The sequence below is a fragment of the Dryobates pubescens genome, chromosome 6 (genome assembly GCF_014839835.1).
Source record: "Dryobates pubescens isolate bDryPub1 chromosome 6, bDryPub1.pri, whole genome shotgun sequence".
In the NCBI taxonomy this organism is placed as follows: domain Eukaryota; kingdom Metazoa; phylum Chordata; class Aves; order Piciformes; family Picidae; genus Dryobates; species Dryobates pubescens.
Window position 1 is genome coordinate 12,672,731 of NC_071617.1, and position 23,554 is coordinate 12,696,284.

A 23,554-nucleotide genomic window follows, 5' to 3' on the forward strand; every position below is an offset into this window, starting at 1 on the left:
CAAACAGCTAATTTCCCATCACTGAGGAAAATCAAGAACAAGGTGACTGATAACATTGAAATACTTCCAGTCAATTTGCAAACAAACAGGGAGAATTTTAAGCAATTTTAACCAGAGGGAAATATTTCTTGGATCAGTATATCAGGCCAATACATACCAAGGTACACCAAAAGCAATGGGAGAGATGTTAGCTCTTGATAAATTTTCACTTATGGGTGAAAATTTCAGAAGCATGTCAGCATTGTATTAATACCAAACCAAAAAGTGAGGTAACCTGTTTGATACAGCTGATAAGAGTTTCAGGCAGAGATGTGGCAAGGCTGAAGCTGGACCTGACTGCAGACCGAGAGGGAACTTACAGGCCTTGTGAAGGTGAGTCCTTCACTGGATCCAGACAAGCTGGTAATACAGCAGTAATGGATACTCTCCACATCTCAGTGGAGAATGTCCTCAGATACAGATATCTATTGTTTTATAAATTATTAATGCCATTTTACCTTTACAACCAACTGTACCAGGACATGATTTCTCTAAGCATTGACATGTGAATTACGTATGATATATTCTATAGACATATGAAATATATATATAGCCACTAAATATGGAACAAAAAAGTAACCTTCTGTTTCCATTTACAGTACAAATCTGCCATTGCAATCAATAAAGGCTTGTTAAATATTAGGGAAGGGAGAATAAACAGCAAAATAGCACAACAGGAAAACCCTGCTTAGATTTCAATTAGAAGCCAAAACCCTTCTCTTTTTAACCCCTGCCTCCAGAACTTAGGCATTCTGTTTGGCACTGGCATTTCTGTTGTTCAGACACATTATCTGTGAATGCCTGCAGCAGACTGATGAAAAAACACTCTTGAAAAAGGGGGAAAATTTTTTTCTGAAAAAAATACCTTGCCACATTTGGAAGATCCCAATTTGATACAGCTACGTAGAAAATGTGGTTCAAGAGGGTCACATACATGCTTACAATTTTGTTTGTAATCACAAGCTGAGTAGAAGAGGGGGGAAAAAAAGAGAGGGTTTGTTTTCCAAACAGAATTTTAGTGGAGAAGTGGGGAAAACTGACTGAAACTGGTAAGAAACAGTGTGTCTGTCCAGATAGCTGTCTTTTTGTTACCTCAGGTTCCCTTTTCTGCCTCTATTCTTCCAGCTGCTACTCCCCATTCTCACACATACTCACTACAGAGCATAGTGTAGCAATGAGTGCCTCCAGACTAACTTTGAACAAGCTTCCTCAGGCAGCATGCTGAGCAGGTTCTGCTGCCCTCCAAGCTCCCGTGCTGGAGAAGTCAGACTCACAAGCAATGGGTCACAATACCAGCAGCAAGATGATTGATCACAGGACTCCCTGAGGTGAGACTGAAATTGTCTATCTCAATGCTCTTAGAACAATAGAATAAACCAGGTTAGAAGAGACCTTCAAGATCATTGCATCCAACCCATCAACCAATCCAACACCACCCAAACAACTAACCTATAGCACCAAGCACCCCATCAAGTCTCCTCTTGATGCTACATGTCTGGCAGTCTGCAGGACACTGGTCCTGTCCCTACATGACATTTACAAAGTAGACAAACTGTTTATGGAGCTTTTAAAATTCAAGACCTTTTGAAGGACCAAACCAGTGTTTCAAGATTGCTCTCTTCTTACACAGATCCTGTACTTCAGAGGAGAGGGTGATTTCTCAAGAGGGAATTGTCCCTATTCCATGAGCCTCTCTGATATAAGCAACTATCGACATGAAGCCCCAGAGGATGGTGCGGTGGCATGCCATTACTCAGTCATTACCAACAGCAAGGCAGGAAGCAAACCTGGCCTCACTGGCAAGGATAATTTGACATTTAACAGCTAGGAAATGGGCCCTCAGAAAAAAAGAACTTGGCTAGTTAAGATAGTCACTGCAGATCAAGATATTAAAAAAGGAAAACAACTCACATCTAGTAAACTGTTGGCAAGCCACTGAATGTAGCAGAGCTCTGCTGGTCCATGTAAGATCAGGCTCTGACAGGGCCAGATCTTTCAGGACTCCATATTTAATCAGTTAACCACACTGCCCACATGCTAATTTCTTGTGCTGTCCCACAGGTTTTCCCAAACTATCCACTCCTGCACAGTCCTTTGCCAATGTGGTTTTGCAACACAGACATTCAAATGAAATGTTACTCACTGCTATCATTTTCTCTCAGAATGGGTACCATAGTACTGCTTGGTTCAAGCCAGTAAAACATGCTTCAAAGGAAATAAAACCGTGGCAGTAAATTACCAGCATTACAAGCCTCCTTAAAGAATCATCTGGACTGATTAGGTGAGCCTTTGTTCTTATCCAATGTTGAGTGAGAACACACTGAAAAGCTCATTTGATTAGGAAAAAAAGCTGCATCTGACAAACCCACATGACTAAGAAAAACATGTCCTGAAGAGGCTCTCCTTGCTGTAGCACAAAAAAGCACATTGTGAAACCACCACAGTGTGGGTGGGAGAAGCAAATTCCAGAATTATGGATGGTATGTGGCAGCATATTGATTGCTTCCCAACAGGACTATCTCAGCTCTGCACGGGCACTTTGCTTGAAGGAGGCAGAAAACAGTGAAGCAATTTCTTCTGCAACACAGGAACTGTTCTTCTGAGCAGCCAACTCATTGCCTGTGTGAAGGTCTCCATTGCCGTTAGAGCTCTTTAGTTTCCTCAAATATTCTGCATACTCCTGAGCTTGAAGCTATGGGAAAAGTGAAAAGGACTTTCCAAATCAGCTATTAAACTGTAACATATTTACTTTAGCTCATTATGTATAAGAGCTCTGCTTTTATAGTACGTAGATGCTTTTGTTTTCCTAAAGCCCTATGCAAACTTTCAGCTATGTAACATTACACTTTGGAAGATCTGACCTTGTTCTTCATAATAAAAACATATGGTAGGGAGCCATCTCTAAGATGAAAGGCTCATAATTCCACCCTTGTATCGTATTCAGCTGTAAAAACAGTCTTCACACTCCTCTGAAGAGTTATTGAGCAAGTTTAGCAGTGGAGTGCCTCAAAAGGAATTGCCTTCATGGCCCATGGTGCTCACAGCTCCATATTAGCTCATACTGGGTAAAAACCTGAAGTGCATGCTGTTAAAAGCCCACCACACAGTGGAGATGGGAGCAGATTCAAGTACAGACACAAACTTTCTCCTCCTCGTGACTGAAATTTTTGCCCACGCTGTAGGCTTTGCTTATCTCAAATTTCTCTCCAAGTCATGTGCACACCATTGACTGCCTGAGTTCAAACACTTAAGGAATGGCAGCATCCTTTGCATCCAAGAATCTGTAGATAATTGCCATGCTTTCTGGGAGACCTGTGGTGAGACATGGACCTGCCTCTGATCCACCCAGATTGCCTGAATTAAGAGAGTCAGTGTAATGGGTTGGGGCAGGTCCCCTCCCCACCACAGGCAGAAATAACGACTCAGACAAACGGATTGCAAAAGTGATGAAAGTTTAAATAGAAAGCAGTGAACGTTACAGAGAACCCAAAGCGCAGTGACAAAGAAAGATCCCATCCCCACCTGAGGGTGCATGCAAAACCCCCAGGGCTCCTTCTTCCCCCTCCCTCTGCTGGGCTAGTCTCAGCTGGCCAGGCCTGAGACTGCCCATCCCCCTGTGGCCTTGGGCCTAATCAGGCCCATGGCCGGGAGATCTCTCCCCCAGTTACCAAGTCTCGGAGAGGGAAGGAAAGAGAGAGTGCCAGACTCCGCACTGGATCTTATAGTGGTGCAAAGAATTATGGTAGGAAATACACAATTTCCTGTGTCCATCCCTCTGGGCTGGACTTCTGGACACAGGAAGTAAATGCACCAGGGGGGCACCCAGCTCAAACTACAACATGCCACCCCTGTATTTCATACCATAATCCTTGCACCCAAACACATCATCAGATCAGAAAACTTCTGATGACATGTCTGGCAGAGTCCATATCTTCATCTGGGCGTCCACTCAAACAGTCTCTCATTCAGGCTCAAGCATCAGTCCATTCCAGTTGTTCTTCCTCATGTGATGGAACCTCCCAGCGACGCAGTCCTTCTCCTGCAGCGTGAATTCCTTGTGGACTCCTTGGGACATCCTGGTCACCTGGAAATACCTCACAACTTCTCAGCCAAGCCTTTACTCTCCTATTCAGCGGCAAATTCTCCACCCCTGGGGCAGGCCAGTCGGAACAATCCGGCTCCACGACTGCCTTTTTCAATCCATCCAGGGTGCCGCAGCCAACCGCTTTCACGCGGACCAAAGCTACACGGATGCATGTCAGAGGCACTCCGCACCCCCCGGCTGGGCGCTCGCGTACCGAGGCAGGACAGCATCCGGCTGCACAACCTCCACCCCCGGCAGAGGGAGGAGCTGCGCCACAGCCCACTGAAGAAGCAGGGAGGCGGAGCCAGGTGCTCGGCGCCATTTTCGGAACACGTCCGAAAACACCAGGGAAACATTTACAGCTGCCGCCGCCGCCTGAACGCAGCCCGGCTCGGGCGGTGCCGCCGCCGCCGCTTGAACGCGGCCCGGCCCGGCCCCCGCCGTCTCTGTCGCCGCGATGCAGAGTCCGAGTCACCTCCAGCAGTCGCTTGCCCGCTCGCCGCGGGTGTCCGCTCCCCGCAGCGGCCGCGGGCCGACCACGCTCTGCTTGCCGCTGCCCCTCCTCCGCTCCCTGCCGCTCCGCAGAGAACGAGGAGAAGGCAGGTCTCGCCTTCTTAGGCTACTCGAGCATTCTTAAGCTACCCTGGGCAGAAAGTCACAGAAAGAACCACCCCTCGCTGTTCCCAAACAACAGGAGGGACTTCCATGCCATCAGCTACGCACCAGCTATCCTTCTGCAGCCCACAGGAGTTCACACAGTCGCCCCGGTAACACAAAACCTGAGCCCCAACTTTCCAAACCCAAACCGACGCCCAGAACTAAATTTAAACTCTCCATCTTTTGCAATCCGAGCTGCAGTTGGCCCCACGTTGGGCGCCAAAAAATGTAATGGGTTGGGGCAGGTCCCCTCCCCACCACAGGCAGAAATAACGACTCAGACAAACGGATTGCAAAAGTGATGAAAGTTTAAATAGAAAGCAGTGAACGTTACAGAGAACCCAAAGCGCAGTGACAAAGAAAGATCCCATCCCCACCTGAGGGTGCATGCAAAACCCCCAGGGCTCCTTCTTCCCCCTCCCTCTGCTGGGCTAGTCTCAGCTGGCCAGGCCTGAGACTGCCCATCCCCCTGTGGCCTTGGGCCTAATCAGGCCCATGGCCGGGAGATCTCTCCCCCAGTTACCAAGTCTCGGAGAGGGAAGGAAAGAGAGAGTGCCAGACTCCGCACTGGATCTTATAGTGGTGCAAAGAATTATGGTAGGAAATACACAATTTCCTGTGTCCATCCCTCTGGGCTGGACTTCTGGACACAGGAAGTAAATGCACCAGGGGGGCACCCAGCTCAAACTACAACAGTCAGGTCTGCAATATGTCTTCAATGCATCTGGTGCTCTGAATCTCCAGAGCCCAAGATATGTGTGAATCCAGTCCTTGATCACACACCCAGAAGTTAGCATAAGCATATTCTTCTTGTCTTGTCATAGCTTGTCTTGCTTGCCTGCACGATGGTCTTCAGAGTCTCCTGAAGTAAGAGCATTTCCTATCATTCTTCATACACATTTTCAGGTTGTGACAGAAAAATACTCTTGTTAATGGGCATTAAAAATAGGTTTTAGTAGAATGGCTAGCATCCTTGAAACATGTGCCATAAACAGTGAAACAGTAAATGGGAACTTCAGGACCACTTGTGAAGGAGCATCAGCTCAAATTAGATCTCGTTAATGCTGACCAAAATGCAGGCCCCAACAACCTTTCCTCCAAGCTCAGCACAAAGCAGGCAGAAATACTATTCTTCAGCTTCAATCTATCTGGATCAAGCAAAGAAACTCCAAGCAAAGTTCAGCCATCTCATATTGAAAAAGATGATTTTGCAAAACAACTATTCAGTATCAATAGAGATGATGTTTCATAGCAATATATCAGCTGTATATAGGTACCCTGACACATTTTGTAAGGATGAAAAATTAAGCTTGGTAGTATTCTCTTTACGTTAGGCAATGGGAGCAACTGGCACAGTTATCAGATGCCACTTGACATGGACACCTCAGAATGATAGAATCTTAGAATCATAGAATGGTCCAGGCCAGAAGGGATCTCCAAAGGTTATCTAGTCTGACCTCCCCTCAGTCGGCAGGGACATCCACAACTAGATCAGGTTGCCCAGGGCCTCAACAAGTCTTACCTTGAATATCTCCAGGGAAGGGGCCTCAACCACCTCCCTGGGCAACATGTTCCAGTGTTCCACCACCCTCATAGTGAAAAACTTCCTGATATCCAATCTAAATCTTCCCTTCTCTACTTTGAAGCCATTGCCCCTTGTCCTATCACCACAGGTTTTTGTAAACAGTCTCTTTGCACCCTTTCTGGTACTGGAAGACTACTATTAGGTCTCCCCAGAGCTTCCTCTTCTCCAGGCTGAACAAACCCAGCTCCCCCAGCCTGTCCTCGTAGCAGAGGGGTTCTAGCCACCTGATCATTTTCATGGTGCTCCTCTGGACCTTCTCCATCAGGTCCATGTCCTTCCCAGATCTGCATGCCAAAATCAGGGTGCATTCACCAAGATTTTCAGACTCCAGGCACCAGGCTGTGGCTGTGTGGCTTCAGATCTGCGGATAATACAAGCTCTCCGCACTGTACACTGACCTCTTTATATTGAGTGAACTATGAACTAATACAAAAGTACAACTAAGGTGGTAAGAAGAGATTGGTAAATGTGATGCTGGAAGGGCCAGAAAAAGAATCTGGGGAACTACAGACCTGTCAGTCTGACCTTGCTGCTGTATCAGGAATTGTGTGACAAGCAGGACCACAGAAGTGTTTGTCCCTCTCTACTCAGCACCAGTGAGGCCACACCTAAAGTCCTAGGTTTAGTTTTGGGGTCCTCACTACATGAAAGACATGGAGGTGCTGAAGCGCATCCAGAGAAGGACAACAAAGCTGGTGGGAGGTTTGGAGAACAGATCCTTGTTTAGTTTGGAGAAAAAGAGGCTGGGGGGAGACCTTCTCACTCTCTACCACTATCTGAAATGAAGCTGTAGTGAGGTGGGTGTTGGTCTTGAACAACAAATGGCCTCGAGTTGCACCAGGGGAGGTTTATATTGGATATTAGAATAAAATTCTTCACTGAAAGTGTTCTCAAACAGTGGAATAGGGTTTCCAGAGAGATGGTTGAATCACCATCCCTGGAGATGTTTAAAAGGTGCATCAATGTGCTGCTGAGGGGCATGGTTTAACACCAGACTTGACAGATTTAGAAAATTATTAGACTTTTCCAACCAAAACTACTTTAGGATTCTATGATTCTAAAAGGTTGTATATGTTTTAAAGCAGATGATACAGCCAGGGACAGAAGATCAGAGAGTTTTTCAAGCTTTTTAAATAGAAAGGAAGCTCGCTGTATTTGCCTGATGCTGAGCACCTGCAGACTGAGTCACATACCAGTGCAGAGCATTGTTTTGCAGCATGGCTCAAGGAGCTTAAAAAGTTGTTTGCCAGCCTTAACAACTAGTAATGCCCAGCTGAGACATAGAACCACAGTCTATTAACCTCCTTTCTTTGCTTTTATAATTGAATCATGCTTTCTGTATTGAAACAACTCAGTAAAGAGTGGGAGAGCTGAAAACACAAAACACCAAATGGTAGGACACTTGTATTTTACAAAAATGATGGTGATTTGACCCAGAGGGACAAACAGAGAGAAAAACAAGTGTGCTGTTTCTAGAATAGTAAGGTGGAAGAGGGAAGCAGAGGCTGTTTTGGACTATGTCTGCTGGAAATGTCATGGTCAAGTACAAATGCACTCATATAGGGCAGGGTAGACTTCCGTTACCATGAGTATAGGACTTCACAGACAAGTATTAGCACATATCAAGATTACTTTAAGTATTTCTGATGATAAGTACTGAATTATATGGTCCTTCTTAAATATTAGATGGCAGATATCTTACCTTTTTTGCTGTAGAAAAATAGAAAGTAAATCCTCTCCTAATTAATTCTAGTGCCTGCTAAATTGTTCCAGTACGAATTTAACACATTCTGTCTAGACTGAGCTATTCAGTATAACTCACTGCAATACAGATGATCATATTATCCTGTGAAACTGCTCTCTGTACACTGTTTATTATATCAGAAGCTTTTCATTCAGGCAGTAAAACCAATTACAGACAGCACAAGATGTCCCAGACCCTCATAGACTCAGAGCTGATAGAAGATTGTCAGGCAGTTGTTTCCTACACAGTGTGACAGTACACTGGCAGCTCTGGGTAAGGAGCAATCCTGTTCACTGCTCAAAACACACAGTCAAAAATCTTACTTATGGCTTTAACTGGAGAGCTGCAAGCTGTAAAACATGCAATCTGGCCATTCTTTCTTCATCTATAGTAAATACAAAAGCTTTCTTGCAGAAATCAGTGACTCAAGGAAAAGCTTGTTTGCTTTCTGAGTGACTAGGGAAGGCAGAGAAGAATGCTGTTGGGGAGTCCTTGGCATGAATTTACAGCATGAAGGCAACTGCCTGCAATGGAAGTCAGGAATATTTAGTAAATTTGAAAACAAATAGTGTTACATTGTTCCTGTCTCAAATGATGTGTGGGTGGTGTTCACCTCTCCACAGGAAGGAAAAAGGTGAGTAGCTGAGGAAGGAGGCACTGGAATTTGCATGGTCTGGTCTCACTGCCCTTTGCTTTGTTTTGGTACAGGTGGGAGCACAGAAAGTGAGGGAAACCACCTGAAAAACAAAGAGGTGTTTTAACTAGCAGGAATGTGTTTTATGGTATTATATTGTCTTGTATTAATAGCTTATGTACAAGGGGCAAGAGGGAAAAGCAAGGTGAAGATACTTTTAATCGCTCTGCTAGGCAGCACAGGGAAGAACACATTTAGAGACAGCCAAAACTTGTGCATTTTGCAGAACATAAGGTGTTAATGTTTTGTCAGGAAGGAGGGAAGAGGTAGAGAATAAAGTAAAGAAGAAAGACAAAGCACATGAGAACAGACACATGTGATACTTCCCAAAAGGTTCAGATTTGTGATGAAAAGTGACATATTTACACAACTCAGTTTAGAGAACACGCTTGGGTTTGCTTCTTTAGGGAAACAAAGGATGTTTGCATAGATTTGCAATTTATAAACGACACAAGAACCCCCCTGGACAAAACCAGGGGGTCACCAACAGCTTCTCCCTCTTCCCCCCACCTTCTCCCGTGTACATGGGACAAGAGAAAAAAAGGAGAAAAGCAGAGAGTAGCTTACTAGTACTTAGCCACAACAAAGAAACACAGCCAAGGTCAGCAAGCTAGGAGAAGCACCAGCTAGCATCTACCAGAGCAAAGAAACTGAAAAGAGAGAAAGTTAATTTACACAACTAACTTTATATTAGTTACTCAGACCAATGGGATTACTTAGACCTTGTTGTTATTATCCCTCTTACATCCAATGGTAATTTATTTAGATTCTGCTACTTTCTACCCAAGATTTGTGGAAAACTTCCTAGCACAGCCTAAAACTGCCACATGGTTGAAATAAAGGGCATTTGGGGGGGTTTTGTTTTGCTTTGTTTTGTTTTCTGGATATGTTGGCAAAAAATAAATTTTAATGAGTTAAATATTTGTAAACATTGGGGGTGGGGGAGGAGAAAAAAAGAGTCCATACTGACCCACTGTAAATCACCACAGATGATGGTCATCTTCAGAGTGACCCTTTGCTTTCCAATTCCAATCACTGTTACCTTGGTTATATGAGGCTCCCCTGATGATATCAGGTGTAAAGCAGATCAAGGTCTAGGAAAAAAAACCAAAGCTCAGTTGACTATTTCTGAGCCGAAATCCTATGTTTTGAAATTGTTGCTGCTGTTCAGTCACCCAAGGCAGCTCAGCTCACAACACAGTGGGTCAACAGTGGCTATGGAAAGGAGTCACATTTTCATCCTCCTTGCCCACCACTGGCTGCAGCATTCCCAGACAAACAGTGGGAGAACTGGAAGTGCCACACAGGGGGTTACAGAGCAGACTGACTTTACACAGCTCTTAGCATCAGCACAGGCCATTGTTAAAGGGGAAAGACTCCTTGGTAATATCTAGGCTTCTAAATTTTCAAGTCAGAGGGAGCTAGACATGTACACTAGCCTTTCAAGGCACTGTGCCATGCAGCACTGCTATATGAACCTTCCTCTCACAGGCTGAGTAGGGGCAGGCATGTGTGGAACTAATGCACATGCAGGTGCTCATTGTGCCCTGCTCAGAGGGAACCCGTGCCAAATTTCAGTAACTGCTACATCCAGTAGCTCATTCACTCCAGCTATGTGACCTGTGGGAATCATTAGGGGTCTGTTTGCACAAGCCAGTCTGAAAGAGAAAGCCAACCAAAGCTCATCGGCTGATCTCATAGGCATCAGAACTCATTTGCTCTCAAAAGCATCACCATCAGATGCAAATGAGGTCAGGTCAATAACCTTTGGTTCAGTGCCATGCTACATCAGGGTTAGACCAGAATGGACAGTTTTGCTAAATTTGATAGATTGTTTCATCACATCTGCTCCATCTAATTTCCATGTTAACCCCTTGCTTACCATACGTAGATATTAATTTGACTGAATCTATCATAATGGCTTCTTACCAAGCGTAGAAAGAATTGACACACCATTGTTAGGGAGATGGCTATGTATCTGTTTTCTGCACCCTAATTGGGTCAGTGATGCAGCAACAGACTCTAATGCATGTAATGAACTAGCTGGTCACTTTCAATACTTGATAAACCTGAAGTCACCTTAGATATATCTGCTATTATGCCCAGCAAGAGCTGTGTAAATACTAGAGAGGAAAATCTGAGCATCTTCTAAAAAAAAAAAAGATAGAAAGAAGTTGTTTTCTGCTGTGTTCACATCTTCTCGTGCACTCTTCCTGAAAGCATCCAACCGCCTACTCAGTTAGGTTTGAAGATCTGCATAGAATGATTTTATGCTCACATATGCAAGGATTTTACATTTTCTCTCTCTTAAGTAGTCACACGAGTGATCTGGCTGTAATTATACTCTCATACTTGAGTGCAAAGGAACAATATCTCTTATCTGATCCAAACTTTCAGCCCTGAGTTTGTGTTCTGCATTCTCAGCTCTGAAAACATAGGGTCAACAGAAGTCAGGAACAAGTTTGTGAAATCCTTTTGATTGATGACGGTGAGTTTGTTCACAGCCCATTGCATCATGGAGCAGTAGGAGGTGTTCCTACAGGTATGAGTCAGTGTCTGCAGCTGGAACAAGATGTCTAACAGCAGGTTAATACAAAATCTAATACAAAGGGATCAGCAAGGAATGAAAACCACACTAGTAATTTCAACAATAAAAAAGTGGTCACAGACAAGGGGTACAGATGTCATAGGAATGTTCTTGCCATGTATGCCTCAAAAACATTTTTCCAGACTAGCTCTGAATGTATGTGACTTTCCAAGGAAGCTGTTGGCAAATCCCACATGTTTGCTTGAGTTTGGTACGATAGGGATCAGCTCTGACGTGAACAGGCGCGTACAGTGAGTGTGTCAGTCTCCTTGAACTCTTCTCATACAAACTGGCATACGGAGAATGGTGGTACTCTCTGATATGTGTCTGAAAGCAATAAGAAGCATAAGCCTACATCATCATGAGAAAGTAGATGGTTAGATGTACATCAAGTTCTGTTTCAAATGGGTTAGTAAGCCCTTAAGGAACAAACAGTACCTTTACTGTGAACTACTGCACTTCCTGAAAACATCAGCAAAGCAAAACGATCCAACTTATTGCCTGTGCTTCCTCACAGGTCTCACTTTCTGATGGCCTGCAGTTTTTGACACAGGTGTCTTGGCAAAATTCGGTGTTTTCAAGTACTTAAAACTGATGCAGAGCCACATTTTCCTTCATACTTACCTTGGGATCCAGATCTGCTTAATTTTCTGTTAAGGATGGATCGTAGGTGTTACATTTGTTTATTGTTTAAAACTTGAAAACCAGTCGGGTGTAACATTTGCCTAGAGGGACTCTGCATCTGAATAAATACACAGTTTTGAATGAGGCAGTAGATATTGTCACATGTTGCATTTGCATATGCTTGCTCAGTTCTTCCACCTTCAGCGTGGAATATCCATTGGCTCAGTTACCTTCATCCCAGTTTAGCAAATAATTTAACAGGTAGAAACCTGCCCCCTTTTCAGCAAAGACTGAGATCCACATTGGTTGGTTGGTTGCTGGAGTATCCATCTTGAGAGTGTTGTTCTCCTCTGTCCAGGTTTTCAACTAAACTAATCAGATTAAACACAGTACGCAGTGCACTGGATCGACACCAGAGCAGTTCTTCGGTTGAAATATGATAGCTGGAACACTCATCTGCTCAAAAGTGGTCCATCTGGAATGATGCATCATCAGTTGTAGTCTGCCAGTACCCACCCCTATGAATGTGTCAACCGTCCTTTGGATTTATTGAAAGTGGATTTACCACAGTTGTTTATAAAGAGTCTGCTAAATGAAAAGCCCATTCATTGAAGCGCAGCCTTAAGTCATTCCAGGCTCTTTCATGTCCTGTCACGTTACAGATATTCCTATTTCACAATCCAAGTAAGCAAAACAGAACAATCCATCCTTTGGTTCACCAAAACATTCACATGAGCTGATGACAAGTATCCATCACAGAAGGAATAAAAGCTTTCACATGGTGACTAAAAAAGAAATGCTCAAATGGAGTCATGTTGGTAAACGATTTAAGTTATTTTTGACAAATATTTGCACTCATCGGGAAATAAAACATTTTGGTTTGTTTTCCAGCTACTCAGAAACAACAGCAACAAAAAAAAGAACTTAAGGGAATTCAAAAACACCACCAACTCCCTTCTTTCCCTGATGTCTGCAAGTTGTCTGCAGTAAGTGCCTCACGTACACTGAGCAAAAACTGCTGATCGCTGACAAAAATGAGACAAATGGCACTCCAGAGCAACAGTTATACTGAAGAGGAGGAGACTGACCCTTCCATCATGCATCATCTGAAAGAGGGCTGATGCTGATTTCTGAAGAGTCAGAGCAGGGCAAAAGAGCAGCTTTTCTCTTGGGGGAAAGGGCTTGCAGCATGGTTTCTCTCTCTATCTTTTCACTCAGGAGTGGCCAGAGTGTACTGAGCTTGTCACCCTTTGCTGCTCCCAGAGATATACAGCAGATTCACAGCATCCTGTGTCAAATGACTCAAACATATAATAATTAACAGAACAAAGGTGTTTTTTAGAGTCTTTATAAGAAATGTCTCATCTCCTCATATATTAGAATTAGAATTACAATTAGAATTACAATTAGAATTAACCAGGTTGGAAGAGACCTTTCAGATCACCGAGTCCAACCTATCATCCAACACTATCTAATCAACTAAATCTCTTTTTGCCTTTCTTAATTTCCAGATTGAATTCTCTCCAGTGCCAACAGATTTTGGGCTTGACCATTTAAATCCTGCATAGGATGTTTTAACCACTATACCCCATAAGGAGTTCAGCCGTGAGAACATCACCTCCCTGTACATAGCAAGGCAACAACTCATCTATTGAGAGAGATTCACAGTATCACAGTATCACAGTATAACTAAGGTTGGAAGAGACCCCAAGGATCATCAAGTCCAACCTGTCCCAACAGACCTCACAACTAGACCATGGCACCAAGTGCCACGTCCAATCTCCCCTTGAACACCTCCAGGGACGGTGACTCCACCACCTCCCTGGGCAGCACATTCCAATGACGAATGACTCTCTCACTTCAGGTCTAAACCTCCCCTGGCACAGCTTGAGACTCTGTCCCCTCTATGACAAAACCAAACACAACAAATCTTTCTTTTCATATGCACTCCAGTGCTGAACTCCCACCATTTACAAATCTTTTTTTTTTAACTTCCTTTCAAGATCTTTTTTCTGCCCTTGAATTTGCCCCCCTGTTTGTGCATTTGCCTTTGTCAGCAAAGGAAGCTGGAGCCGAGGCACAATGAACAAATACATGAACAGCAGAAGTGTCTTGGTAAATTTTTTGGTTCTTATCTTGAAGAAGATTTGCAACATATTTTGAGGTCAGCAGAAGGGTTCTTATTAATCAGATTGAGCAGTGCTACTTAAGTAAACCAACTAATCTTACATAAGTTTCTTACTTTGACTCATAATAATTAATATAGACTCCTCTTTCTATGACTCATCCTTTAAAATGACTACAAAAATACAGTTTAAAGACCTGCTCTACTACAAAGGGATACAGAAGTCAGATAAGCTGGTCTGGAGGCAGCAAAATTACCTCCTGTTATTTTTGCCTTAGAAGACATACCCAAAATGTTCCCCACCACAGCTGCTTTTGCTGGGCAGCTTGAGGAAGATGATGCAGAGAATGCCTGTCTGACATCCTCTGGCAAAATGTCTGCCTTGCAAATTTACATTCTTTACTCACCCATACACCAAAAGTTAGATTATGGGAAAGCAGTCCAACAGTGTGGGAAAAGAGATGTGTAACACAAGCAGGAGGGTAAGACCTGTCTAGCAGACTTGAGCTCAGAATGAGAGGTGGTCTTGGTTTCTCAGTTCAGCTTCAGCGACTTCACTGTGTCAGGATTGCATTAATGATTTCAGGGAAGCATCAGGCCACAAGGAAGCTAGGCCTGTTGAGGGATGCCAGAGGAAGGTAGGAGGTGCATGAATTACACAGTGTGAATGAAAGATTTCTTGCAAGAGCATCTCTCCCACTCTCTCAGTTCCCTTGCTCTTCCTCCATGCTTTTCTCCTCACTATTATGTCACCTAGAAATGGATGCAAAGCAACCCTTGCAGCCTGCCAGAAACCTGTACTGTTGCTGCCATAAATGAGGTAGGAAGAAAAATGCAGTTGTATAATATTATGAACATTTTGCTTACAAAGGAAATCTAATCAGCTATGATATTGTGTGCTTTTAGGACTTCCTACATAGCAGTATTATCTGTAAAAGGAATGAATGTTATTACATTAATTCCCCTTCTGAAGGCAGAAGTACATTTCATTTCCTTTGCCTCCTTGGCATACTTGTAAACCCTGTAGTATTTATGGCTAATGTGTTCCAGGGCTACCAGACAGTAAATATTTCATTTGGGTAGCTCTTAACCTCTTAAGCTCTCCTGAATGCCATATTAGTTACTTAACTCAAGAACTGAGTTTTACAGTCTCCAGGTTCTTTCATACTAGTGATGCCCAAGTCACCAGTTGCTCTGTAGTTGCAGTAAAATATTTCTGCCTTGTTATCTGACTCTTGGAAATGCCATTTGGCACCTGTGATGCTCCAAGATCTCTCATTTTTCAGAGTTATGCAACTGAAAACCATATTACATATCATCCTGAAATAACAGATTCTTGTGCTCTGAACTGGAACCCCAAACACTGGTGCATTTGGTGCAGAGGAAAGAGGAGGCAAAGATGTGGATACCTACTACTTGGAAACATAAAAGTCTAGTCAGGATTAAATTCATGCTTCTTCCTCAATCTCTTGTGCACCCAAAGGAGTTATCATGAGGAAACCAATAAATGAATGAATGCTGCAATAAGCTGACATCCTGTGTTAGATCCTTCTCCGAGGTTTTTACTGAAGGGTTCTTTATGTGGCTCCATGTCTCTGCCATGCAGAAACTACAGAGGTTCTTTGCATGTCTTGCAGGATTCTGCAAGTCCCAGATGCTTTATTGTAACTATTAAGATATTATAGAAAGACAGCTTATACCATCTTTAAATTCCTTAAAACAACACTTACAGAATCACAGAATGTTAGAGGCAGGAAGGGACCTCAAAAAATCATCTAGTCAGCCCTCCCCAATTCTTACTTCCTGCCTGGTAAAGGGAAGGAAGAAACTACAAGGAAATAATATTGTTATTAAATAATGTGAATCTCCTTCTTTTTAACAGTTGGACTCTACTAACAGTACTTGCAGTATCTGTATGATGCATAATATATGTATTTATATAGCAGTATTAAAGTCAAGGTCATTTCATGCACATGAAATTGGCTTCAGCTTTGCAAGAAATAAGCATCTCCTCTCCTTTCATTCCTGTTCCTGAGGATCCCTCACTGGTTTTACACCCCAGCTGCTGTGATTTTTGGGACATTTGCTTGAGAGTTAATCCTATCTGCTTACCTAACATGTGGTTTCTCCTCACCTCGCCAACTACATTGTGATGGATATTTATTCAGACAGACTTGTTTAGCCCCTCATCTTATTAATTGACAGGTTACAAATTGCTGGCTATTACATATACTGCTGTGACTGGCACCCCAGCTGGTATTTATTTTCAAGGGCTCCAGAGCTAGACACGGAAGAGGTTGTCACTTCAGTTACAAAGCAGGCTTTACAGGGGAACTGCTGAACTCTTCCACCTGTCTGATCCAGAAAGGACAAATAAAAGATGCTCTGACCCCAGCGGGTGACAGTTGAAAGGAGTAGAATGATGTCACAGGGGACTAGGAGTTCAGCCAGCAACCAAATGGAGAAGCAAATTAACTCATGAGCAAAACCTGTTTTGTCTTCATGTAGAAGTCTGTGCAATTAAAAACAAACAGAAACCAAGAGGAAGGCCTGTGAAGACATTTGGGCAGAATAATTCAGCAGGACTATATTTGATGGAGTCATCAAGTCTTTAATAACCACACTGGCATGCTTCAGATCATACACCAAATGCATGGCAGAGTTCAGCGTAGCCTTTTCTAGACATCCTCAGTCCTTTTGCCCATTTGAGCAGTGAGCTATTATTCATTCATATATTATCATGTCAACAATTCAATATGGTTCTTATTACACTTGCTGGAGAATTTCCCAACCAAACAGATTTTCAATGGAAATTACTGGGTGGACGAAACCAATAAATTTTGACCAAATTGTAGTGAAAGACAGGAGTTTTTCTGAAACTCATCCTGCCATTTTCCCTTTAGAGCATCTAAAGATGTCTAAGATTCCAGTATCTCAGCTCCTGGGGCATTTTATCATAACAAACACTGACTTACACACTAGGTCTCAAGCTTTCAGGCTCCTCTCCATTTATTTCGGAGCCTAAGTGAGAGCCTTACTTCTCTAGCAATTTTTCCTTCCATGTCCATTTCCCCCACATAGTCTTATACAAAGGTAGCTTGGACGATCAGCTCAACTTATTTTACATTAGTTTCACATTTTCAACTAACAGAGCTGCTACAACATATATAAAGCAAGAAGCTTTCTACTAGGGAGCAAGTTATCTCATAAGACAGCACAGGACAAAAAATGAGTGAGCACACTTCTAATTTTGCCTTGTACCAGTGTAATCTTTGACGCAGATGTCTGAGCAACCAATTTCTACTTCTCTAGGTGAAAATTAACCTGTGATGGGAAGTATGCTGGGCGAAATAAAACTGCACACTCTTAAGTCAAACAAGCCTTGGTTGTCACACATGCTGGAAGAAAAATAGAAATGGATAGATTCAGATTGGATGTTAGGAAGTTCTTCACTATGAGGGTGCTGAGACACTGGAACAGGTTGCCCAGGGAGGTGGTGGAAGCCCCATTCCTGGAGGTTTTTAAGGCCAGGCTGGATGTGGCTCTGATTAGTGTGATCTAGTGTGAGGCATCCCTGCCCATGGCAGGGGTTTGGAACTAGCTGATCCTTGAGGTCCCTTCCAACCCTGACAATTAGAGTATCACAGTATCACCAAGGTTTGAAGAGGCCTCAAAGATCATCGAGTCCAACCTGTCACCACAGACCTCATGACTAGACCATGGCACCAAGTGCCACCTCCAATCCCCTCTTGAACACCTCCAGGGACGGTGACTCCACCACCTCCCTGGGCAATACATTCCAATGACAAATGACTCTCTCAGTGAAGAACTTTCTCCTCACCTTGAGCCTAAACTTCTCCAATTCTGTGATTCTGTGATTCTACGCTGTTGAAAGAGCTGGAATGAGAACTAGAAATGTTTGAAGACACCTTCTCAGGGTTAAAAAAGAATAAATTAGATTGTATTTGACTTGTGCCATGAAATGTACATTACCTACTGCCCTAACAGCACAGAGCCAGTAAATGAAAGCCAAAATATGCTTAAGCACCACAGATAAAACAGAGCAAATGCAGACTACATAAATGGCATCCATGTAATTGATCGTTAATCTGAAGAGAGAGGAGTAATCTTCACCATTCAGCTACTTCAATGTATGCCATTAAAATAAATCAACATTTTCATGAGCTAGACATATTCAGAGAAGAAAACATTGTGTTTTTAAACAGAGAAATCCCACAGATTCCAATCCCACACATTCTAATGAGTGACAGAGAACAAACACAAGTCTTTGAAGCCCTGAGAAACAGAATAACTAAATGTCACAATTGGAAAAACGGGGAGGGCTTCAGCATGTTTAATTGCTTTTATATTACATCAGGGAAAAAGAGAAGTCTATATTTTGATCTGAATCAAAAATTGGCAGCTTTACCAAACTATGCATGTTGCACTATATTATTATTATAATTATTAATATTATTATTATTGCTACTACCATTTTAATACCTTTTCTCAGCCATTGGTATAAAGCTGAAAGAGAAGAACAGGAAATAAAAGTTACCATTCTGGATTCAAGAAAATATTTTAACTGTTACTACACTTTACTTAGTATCATAGTATCAGTCAGGGTTGGAAAGGATCACAAGGATCAGCTAGTTCCACCCCCCTGCCATGGGCAGGGACATCCCACACTAGATCAGGCTGGCCAGAGCCTTGTCCAGCCTGGTCTTAAACACCTCCAGGGACGGCACCCCAACCACCTTCTTCATATACACCCCAACCACCTACTCCATATACATATAAGATACAGCAAAAATCAGCTGCTTAATAGCAGCATCCTTGAATACAACACTGACCACAAGCATCTTATTAAGTCTTCTGAGGACTGTAGTTGTTCTCCGATCAGTCGTTATGATGTGAAGCTGAAAGACACAAACCAAAGCCCTTGAGCTGGCTCCTACTGATGTGTCAGGTGGCATCAAATAAACAATGAATACTTCAAGTGAATTTCAGAAATTATGAGGGAGTTTGAAATGGGGAAAAAAAAAAACACACTGGAATTTTTTTCAGAAACTGGCCAATTCTGATTTATCTTTGTCCCTCTTCCCCACCCTCCATCTCCCCCCTCCAAAAAACCCAAACCCAAACCAAATAAAAAACCCCCAGACAAACTAACAGAAACAAACCAGAAGGAAACTACAGTTTTAAAATCACAGCATTTGAACACAAGTTGCTATTAAAACAAATAAATAAAATATTTGGATCATTTCTGTTAGGAAGAGGTAGATATTCTTTTCAAGGTAACATTAATATTGCAGTTCTTAAGCTGGAGGAGAGTTTCTGTTACACTGGTGGCAGTTTCTTGATCTTATCTTCTTCTGAAGCCTTCATTATACACCCCTGAGCACCACAAAATCCTTTAATCTGTCCTTATGGCACCCCTGAGAGACAGAAAAGCACTGTTGTTATCCCCATCTGCCAGGTGAGCTGATTCAGGGAAGCCAGTTCTTTGCTCACTCTTTTTGCCAAGTTGTGCATCCAAGCCCTCAAGCACAAGCAGCAGGGAAAGGCTGAGATTGCTGCTTAGTAGCCAGCTAACCCTGCATGTGCCCTGGGTATCACTGGTAGTCACTCAGGCTTTCACCAAACCACTGGGACTGCGGTCTCTTGGGAAAATCTTATGACACTGCTCTTGCCTTAGCATTTCCCAGCAGTTACACCACAACTAAGCTCTAAGCAGTCAAAAGTCTAATGGCAGAGCAATATTCTCCCAGCACAAATGGGCAGCAAGATATTGTCCATGGCTCAATACCTCCCCAGGGCATCTTTGCTCCACTCTGAGTTATCATGGATGTTTTCAGTGCGCCTCAGGGGCTATTAACGTACATGGTTCAACACCACCCTTCTGCATTTGAGCAACCAACCCACTTCTGCATCAACAGATTGGAATCCTGTAAGTACCCACCTCTGATGAGACCCATTAAACTGGTGCCTAAAAATTTCCTGTGCATTTTGCCTCTCCTCTGGTGGCTGCTTCTCCCTGCACACCACACAGAAAACCTGGCACTTTCAACTCAGCACTCGGAGTGTCCATGAACAAAGAGGAAATCTGAGTGCAAACACCTCAGAGGGTCTGGCCCTGAAGGCTCTGCCAACAGTAATAGGAAAAAAGTGTTTGAAGGTGAAGCAGAGCCATAAATTCACATGTTCCTGAATTTGATCATAAATTTTGGTGTTCCAACCCCTGAAGTATCCTCACTGCTGGGCCATACAGACTTTTTGAAAGGAGATAAGAAACATTCCTGTCTTGACCAACCAGGACTGTTTTTATTCAGGAAAATATTTTAAATTCTTCTCTCCACCATCTGGCAAAAAGATGAGCACACATGGGGTGGGAATGTTAATCCATGATATTAGCTTCCCTCACCTCCTCCAACTGATATGACCTCAGAGTACAGAGTATGATTTATGCAGAAAGACTGAAAGAATTATATGTGTTTGTGTTGACCAAACAGCTTCTAAAATAGGAGATAGCTGTAAACATAAGTAATTTGGAAGGTATAAAAGTCGAGTAAGGAAGTTAACTGGTTAGGTTAATGCAAAGGAGTGGAAATTGCCCCATATAGTGGTTAAGTACCATTGATTTGTATACTCCACTAATACAGAGACTAAAATTGCAAACAGCTTAGTTTTCCCTTATTGTGACCATTAAGGCCTGTCTTGCTAGACTAAGAGAATGTTTTCTGAGTTTTAGTGTCAGGCTCACAAAGGCATAAATAAAGGGCAAGTGTATGGCAGAGAGTGAGGGAGGGATTCCACTTCTGAACCAATATGCAGTTACTAACGGCCCAAGCTGCTGCTCATCTTTTCCACTGAAGGCAAAGTGGACAGCACTCACAGAATCATAGAACTGTTTTGGTTGGAAGAGACCTTCAAGATAATCGAGTTCAGCCTTCAACCTAAGATCACTATGGCCATTAAACCATGTCCCAGAGTGCCATGTCCACACATTTTTTAAACACCTCCAGGCACAGTGACTCCACCACCTCCCATGGCAACCTATTCCAATGCCTGACTACTCCTTCAGTAAAGAATTTTTTCCTAATATCCAATCTAAACTTCCCTTGGCATAATTTCAGTCCTTTTCTTCTTGTTCTATCACCAGATACTAGAGAGAATAGACTCACTGCCACCAGCATTCATGATGCATACTTACAGCTCAGTCAGCACAAACCTCAAAGGGTTTTGCATTGATGTGGCAGTTTAGGCTGGATCACTGCTGCTCCTGCCACATCCGTTGCACCTCCTGTGTCCCAAGTGTCCAGCCCAGTAGGTGGACACAGGAAATAGCATGTTTCATACCCATACTGTCCTGTACCTTATAAATCCATCTGCAAAGTCATTCTCTTCCTCTTTCTTCCCTCTCTGTTCCCGTGGGAGATGCTCCCTGTTGGGTAACAGTGGGGGAGCATCTCAAGGCCTCTTAAGCCTGGATAAGCCTAATGCCAGGAGGTGAAGGGAGAGGGGGCAGTGCCAGACCTGGCCAGCCTGAGACCAGCCTAGCAGGGGTAGGGGGAAGAAAGAGCCCTGGGGTGTCTTGGGTATACCCACAGGTGGGGAGAAGGGAAGTGTTGGGAGGCTTTCGGTGTGCTATAGGGGACTCTGTATACTTTGGCACTCTTTTGTCACTGTGCTTTGTAGTTTCTATGAAACACATTCTGCTTTTCCATATAAACTTCCCATCACTTCTTCAATCCATTTGTGTGAGTGCCATTCTTTTGCCCCTCTCAAGGACAAGAGAGGATCTGCCTGGCCTCAAACCAGGACAATTGCCATGGAAGCAAACAGCAAGTTTGCAAGCAAGTCTTCACAAGCAAGCAGCAAGTGCTTCTGTCTATCCCACCACCTTCTAATTTCCTGTTGTATTTCAACAAATCACAGGATGGCTGAGGTTGGATGGGTCCTCTGGAGGTATCTTGTCCAAACCCCTTGCTCAAACCAGGGTGATCTAGAATCAGTTGCCTAAGGCAGATGGCTTTTGAATAAATATATTTATTTTGCCTAAGACCATTTATCAGTAGTTCAGTCTAAAATAAAGTAAAGCCAGCCTATATCCTAGGAGGAATAACAGTGAGACTTCTAGACATAGTGGTTATTTAAGTCACAGAAGTCTCTGGAGAATTCAGATGGGTTGTACTCCACACATAGTAACCAAACAAACATGAATATATTGCCATTATTGACTGTCATCTAAGTTAGATTCCCTTTATATTCAGTGTAGAAAGATACAGTTGATGAAAAGAAGGCCAACCCCTCTGAAAGTCACTCGAGATCTTAGGTAATCTTGATGGATTGGTCTGGACCCTTTCTACTCCAGGATGTTACAGTGTAAATAGACAAAGCAACTGTAGGTAAAAAAGCAGGACAATGGCTCAGAGAAGAGGTGAGCTTCAAGTACCTTACTTGTACATGAACCCTAACTTGTATATAAACTTGTACACCATACCAGGTGCCTGGATCACCCAGCCTGAAGTCTTAGAGCTTCACGTTTCTTCCTTCAAAGCTGTTAAAAAATGCTGCTTACCACTAAAATGTGACTATAAATAAGCATTGAAGGCACAGACACATCATCTAAATTAATATTAATGTTTATGAATGTTTACAAAGATCTGGAACAGGTTGCCCAGGGAGGTCCCTGGTGGTGTTCAAGGCCAGGTCGGATGAGTCCTTGAGCAAACTGCTCTAGTGAGGATGTCCCTGCTCATGGCAGGGGAGGTGGAAGTAGATGCTCTTTGAGGCCTTTTTCAACCTAAACCATTCTATGAATCTATGAATCTGAAGGGTGGATGTCAAGAAGAAGGTGCTAGTCTCTTTTCATTGGTGCCACGAGGACACAGAAAGTTCCATCTCAACATGAGGAAAAACTTTACAGTGAGTGTAACAGAGCACTGGAACAGGCTGCCCAGAGAGGTTGTGGAATCTCCTTCCCTAGGGACTTTCAAGACCATCTGGACATGTTCCTGTGTGGCCTGCTTGATCCTGCTTTGGCAGGGAGATTGGACTCAGTGACCTCCAGAGGTGCCTTCCAACCCCTACCATTCCATGATGTGTATGAATAGCTCTGTGAACACATACTGATACAGCTTTTAGAAAGGCTGACCTGAAAAATCACATTTTCCTGCTATTTGGGTGGGCTTTTCTAGTGCATCTGAAAAGTCTTGCATTGAATCTTACACTACAAGAGGCCACAGGTTTCAATTACTTTTCTGTGTGACACCCACTGCTTTGCTTATAAAAGACTGACTGATCAGAGAGGCGTGCCTCCTGAGTGTTAGAAGTACATTAGCTGTAAGCTCTGTGTGTGGACATAGACAACGGCTATTAAAGAGTACCCTAGCATGACAGAAGCAACAGGCAA